The sequence below is a fragment of the Leopardus geoffroyi genome, chromosome C2 (genome assembly GCF_018350155.1).
Source record: "Leopardus geoffroyi isolate Oge1 chromosome C2, O.geoffroyi_Oge1_pat1.0, whole genome shotgun sequence".
Lineage (NCBI taxonomy): Eukaryota > Metazoa > Chordata > Mammalia > Carnivora > Felidae > Leopardus > Leopardus geoffroyi.
The window spans coordinates 149560863-149567349 of record NC_059333.1 but is presented as its reverse complement, the minus strand read 5'-3'; positions in this window follow the sequence as shown (position 1 = coordinate 149567349).

The following is a 6487-nucleotide window of genomic DNA, read 5'->3' as shown; positions in this document are numbered from 1 at the left end:
GGTGATACATGTGTTCCTGCCAGGCCTGGCTCATGGGACCTCCCCTACAGGCACCTCCATGCTCTTTCCCCAAGCCCTTCACTGAGTTGTTGGTCATGCCCAGGATGACCCAAGATGGCAGAGCCACAGTTGGCCCATTCAGTCCACAGTCAGTCCTTTATGTGGAACAGAGCTCCTCTACCAATCTGGAATTACTCTAGATTGTTACTTGAGCAAAAGACAAACCATTGTGTTGGACCATTACATTTTACGTTTACTTATTACATCAGTTTAGCCCACTCTAATACACTCCCTGATGTCCCCCCTTGGACCTCCATGGGCCCTGGAGGAAGAATCCATGCTCAGTGGAAAATAAAGCAAAACATGAACATACGCCACTAGGAAACAGGCAGCTAGGAGAATATTGGCCACACATAAAACATTATGCACCAGAAACTCTTCAAGGCATATGAATTTGAAAAGACGTAGATGGGAGTAAGTAAAGAATTAAAATAGCAGAGGTAGTTTTCTATCAGGATAAACAGAGAATGAGACTCTTTAGTTTGGAAAGAGAATAGATGAGCTCAAAGTCCATGCAAGCCTGAGGTTTAGCTGGTTGGAATCAACAGAGTCAACCAATGAAGTGTGGAATCATAGGACTTGGAGATAAGAAGTTGTTTTGTGACAATATTAACTGATATGAACAAATATACCATAATCAGAAAGTAATATAGGACACTCATTAACTTGAGAATAATACTGTAGATCTTTTTAAAAATTTTTTTAATGTTTATTTATTTTTGAGAGAGAGAGAGAGAGAGAGAGAGAGAGAGACAGACTGTGGGTGGGGGAGGGGCAGAGAGAGAGGGAGACAGAATTCCAAGCAGGCTCCAGGCTCTGAGGTGTCAACACAGAGCCTGAAGCGGGGCTCTAAATCACGGACGGAAAGATTATGACCTGAGCCAAAGTCAGACACCCAACTGAATGAGCCACCCACATGGCCCAATACTGTAGATCCTGAAAACAAATAGGATCTAGCAGGGTTTTGATAGACGGTTGCTTCATAATGGGTTGCGGAAGAGAAGTTAAGGATAGTCAGAACATATTCTCAGGATCTTTTAACACTGATATAAAAACTGAAAATGGCTACATTCTCCACCCCACAACAAAGCAATAAAATGAAAATCCTTGAGTGCATTCTGGGTCAGATGGTTCTTTGGTTAGATTCTGAAAGATTGATCATCCGACAAATAATTACTGAGCAATTACTATGTTCTAGACATTGTGCTGAGATTACATGTTGGAATAAAACTACCTTAGGACTCAAGAGAGAGAAGGCAGAAAATAAACAATAATGAGGACATTTTATAATATATTAAAATGTGCTACATAAGAAAAAGTAGAGGGGGGCCAGGGGAATTGGGGTGCCTGAGGGAAAGATGTGGCAATATTGAATGAGATGGTCCCAGGAGGCGTCGCTGGGAAGATGAAGGGAAGGGCCGTGTGGAGGAAGGGAATTCTGGGCAAAGGGAACAGTGATGAGTTGAGAATGTCCTTAGATGTTCAAGCAATGGCGAGGAGATTCATTGTGTCCGGGCAGTGAAATGACTGAGTTGGAAAGAAGAGAAAAATGAGGTGGACCCTTATTTTCTGGGAGAAGTCAGCACTTTTAAGAGAGGAGGACCATGAAATGAGTCACATTTTACAGGGACATTGGCTCTTGTGCTGACATCGGACTGTGGGGAAGGGAGAGGAAGAAGGCAGCGAGCAAGGAGTTAGGAGGGATCCAGGGGAGATGGCGGTGGTTTGGAGTAGGTTGGAAGCAAGGAAGGTGGTGAGAAGTAGTTTCTGGATTCTATTTTGAAGGTAGAACCGACACACTTCCTGATAGGTTGGGAATAAAGAGAAGTTAAAAATGATCACTCTGGTTTGTGGTCTGAGCAACCGAAATCTCTTAAGACTGGAAAAGTAGAACCTGGGGCAGGACCAGTAGTTCAGGTTAGTACATCACAAGGATGCTTGTTAGACATCCAGAGGGCAATGCCAACTAGGAAGTTTGTCTACATGAGTGTGGGGTTCAGGAGGGAGAGTCAGAGCTGGAAGTGTGAAGTTGGGAGCTATCCATGCATAGGTGGTGTTTAGAGCCTTGGAACTGACACCAGATGCAATACGGAAGTTAGTGGTATTAATCCATTTTTTGTTCTTACTTCCAAGGACCCCATGATCAACTGGTCGGTGTGATACACATAAGGCTACATGTCTTGATCCTCGGAGTCCTTTCCCATATCCCAATCCTAACCAAGACTGAGGATGATTCTCCTTTACTTTGTAGGAGGATGAAAACAAAGTGTTCAGTCAGTCATATGGGGCTAGAAGCCTGGATTGATTCCAATTTTGTCAATAGTGTATGACGTTGGGTAAGTTAATTAACTTCTCTGAGGCTCCATTTTCTGATTTCATTTTTTTAAAGTTTATTTATCTATTTTGAGAGACAAAGAAAGCACGAGTAGGGGAGGGACAGAGAGAGACGAAGAGAGAGAGAATTCCAAGCAGTCTCTGTGCTGTCAGCGCAGAGCCTGATGCGGGCTCGAATCCACAAACCATGAGATCATGACCTGAGCTGAAGTTGGATGCTTCACTGACTGAGCCACCCGGGTGCCTCTCTCATCTCATTGTTTTTTGGGAGGTTTTTTGTTTGCTTTTTAAATTTATTTTAGAGAAAAAGAATGTGAGTGTGGCAGCGGGCCAGAGGAAGAGAGAGAGAGAATCTTAAGCAGGCTCTGCACTCAGCGCAGAGCCTTTATTGGGGCTGAATCCCACAATCCTGAGGTTATGACTTGAGCTGAAATCAAGAGTCAGATGCTCAACCAACTGAGCACCAGGTGCCCCTCATTCCTTTTTTAAAAAGTTTATTTATTTAATATTAAATATATTTTATTGTCAAGCTGCTTTCCATAAAACACCCAGTGCTCATGCCAACAGGTGCCCTCCTCAATGCCCATCACCCACTTTCCCCTCCCCCCCCAACCCCATCAACCGTCAGTTTGTTCTCAGTATTTAAGAGTCTCCTATGGTTTCCCTCCTTCCCTCTCTGTAACTCCCCCCTCCCCTCCCCTCTGGTCTTCTGTTAAGTTTCTCAGGATCCACATATGAGTGAAAACATACGGTATCTGTCTTTCTCTGTACGACTTATTTCACTTAGCATAACACTCTCTAGTTCCATCCACATTGCTACAAAAGGCCATATTTCATTCTTTCTCATTGTCAAGTAGTATTCCATTGTATATATAAACCACATCTTTATCCATTTGTCAGTTGATGGACATTTAAGTTCTTTCCATAATTTGGCTATTGTTGAAAGTGCTGCCATAAACATTGGGGTACAAGTGCCTCTATGCATGAGCACTCCTGTATCCCTTGGGTAAATTCCTAGAAGTGCTATTTCTGGGTCATAGGGTAGATATATCTTTAATAAAAAAAAAATGTTTATTTATTTATTTTGAGACAGAGAAAGAGAGTGAGCAGGGTAAGGGGCCAAGAGAGAGAATCCCAAGCAGGCTCTGCACTGTCAGCACAGAGCCCAACTTGGGGCTCGATCCCAGGAACCATGAGATAATGACTTGAGGGAAAAATCAAAAATTGCACAATTAATCAACTGAGGCACCCAGGTGGCTCAGTCCTAAACCGCAGATGATAATGGCTATCACAAAGAGTTGCTGTGAAAAATCAATGAATTTATGCGATTCAAGTACTTAGTACAGGGCTTGGTGCACATATGTACTTAATAAATGTTAGATTAAAACACCGAGCTAAGACATTCAGTGAATGGGGATATAACGATTGGACTTTTGCTCTTGTTGTGGAATGGCGGCAGGTTCAAGTTCTTTTCTTGGAGGATGTGTGTGTGGGAGGCGAGTAGGTGACTAGGTGAGGGGTCCCTGATCATTTGGGGTACTCTCAGGCTGAGCTGATGCTTGATAGTTTCCCACATATTTATTAAATGAGTGGAAAACACCCTCCCTTCTTTTTTTCACATAGTAACTGAAATAGTTACTAGAAATGATTGCTTTTAATTAGCCTTCAGTTTTGTGACCCTTTGCTACACGCTCCCAGTTGAATTTTGGGAACCCACTTACATCACAGTGGGATTGTGCTGTGTTCCTTAAGTGTTACTGGTAACAGTGGTGGTGGTAGAGGTTGAGGCTGTGGGTGAGCCCCCCAGCTGGCCCCGAAATGGTCTCTAGGTTTCCTCCACCTGGCACGGGCCCGTGGTCTGGCTCTTTCCTGAAACCCCACCACGGTGCCAGTTACTGAACGTCTTTCTCACTTCTGTGTCCTCGTCTGATGCTGCCCCCTGCCCTTTGCAAGATTGGTTGCTATTCCTCCTCTGGGTCACCTCCTTAGACAGATCCTCCCTGACCGATCAATCTATCATAAATCCTCCTATCCTACTTCTCGTGCCTTTTCTTCTAACCTGCGTCACAAACTAACTGAATGTGCAGGTGTATCATGTTATCTGACTCTTCTGGACCGGAAGGTCCGTAGGGCCAAGACTTTGCCTTTTTTGTTCACTATCCAATACCTGGGGCATGCACATGCATGTGTGCACACACACACACACACACACACACACACACAATGTTGAAAATACCCACCCTCAAGTTCTTCTCTAAAACTGCTTTTGAGGAGAACCCAAGCCAACAAAGCTAGCATTTTAATTCTTTTGTCAGGTCATTTTCTGTATTTCCATCTTGGGTCCCCGGCTGTATTTTGGGTTTCTAAAGGGCAGGCATCAGATATTCTTTTTTGTATTTTCCCACAGCTACTTATTCAGGGCCTGGCAAATATCAGCATAGATATGTTGATTTTGATTTGATTTGACAGAAGAAAAGAATACAGTGGCTTTTTGCACCCCAAGGGAGGCCAGAATCACTTCTGGTGTGGAGACCTCTGCCTAATGCTGGATAAGGCTGGGACCTGCCAGGGCAATTAGTATTTTCTCTTCCGTATACTCATCCAGCTTCTCTCCCAGGTCCCTGTACCCTTGACTTCCAGAAGCAGCAGGTCACAAGCTGCTGAAGTAGCACAGGGCCCACAGCTGGGGGCTCAGTGAAGGGGCCCTGCCTGCCACCTGCTCCCTCCAGGCTGGAAGCGACAGAGGGAAACCAGCCCGGCCTCCTCAGGGGTGGGATGCCCATGTCTGTCATCTGGTGCTGGAAACAGGATGTCAGGACCCTATGCCCACAAGGCCAGAGTCAGGGACTCAAAATGAATGAACGGATGACTTTAAAATTTGGCACCCCGCTTGACTGAATCTCATGGATATAGAGAGTGACAGGCAGCTGGTAAAGGTGCAAAGAGCATTGGACATATTCGGCAGGCAAGGGTTGTAGTTATGGGTCTACCACTAATTTGATGCTCCTTTGGTCATGTACCACTTTTCTGCCCACAGTTTCCTGAAAATGAGAAGGTTGGACCAGATGATCTCAAAGATTCCCCAGCTCTAGTGTTCTTAAGTTACAGAACTGGAAGGAACCTGATCCATCATTTATACTTCAAATAGTCTTTTTTTTTTTCCTTAAAAAAACCTCACTGTTGGTAACAGCCCTACGTCTACTCTAAACCCGCAAGGAGACAGTGCCAGCACATTTGCTCTTACATAGTCCCAGGCAGCTTTGTTTATCGATGGACCAACCTGACAGATACATGGTCATTTCTTTTGTAACTGAAATTTTTATTGCGATCATTGCAGAATCACATTTAGTCGTAAGAAATAATACACTTCACCCAGTTTCCCCAATGATCATGTTTTGGAAAACCTTAATATGTTATTTCAACTAGGATACTGACATGGATATAATCCACCTACCTTATTCAGATTTCCCCAGTTTTACTTGTACTAATTTAAGTGTGTATAAGTTCTACATAAATTGGATCACCGGTTCTAAAACCACAAGAAGGATCTCTTGTGTTGCCCTTCCACATACCTTGCCTTCCTCCTGGCCCACCTCATCCCCTATTTGGTTTCTCAAAAATCTTTTTATTTGGAAATATTCCAAATGTGCAGAAATGCTTTAGTACACTCTGTACCCAGATTCACCGATTGTTAATATTTTCCCCCATTTACTCTACTGTTTTTCCTATCAACGTGTTTTTTTCTGAATCACTTGAAAGTTAAATTGCACACATCATGTCTGCACAACACTTCAGTGTGTATTTCTTTTCATTTTTTTGATGTTTGTTTATTTTTGAAGGAGAGAGAGACAGAGTGTGAGCATGGGAGGGGGGCAGAGAGAGAGGGAGACACAGAATCCAAAGCGGATCCAGGCTCTGAGCTGTCAGCACAGAGCCCGACGCGGGGCTTGAACCGGTAAACCACGGGATCATGACCTGAGCCGAAGTCAGAGGCCCACCCGACTGAGCCACCCAGGTGCCCCCTCAGTGTGTATTTCTAAGAAGAGGGATATTCTTCTGCAGGACCATAGGACAAGTTATCAACAGCAGCAAA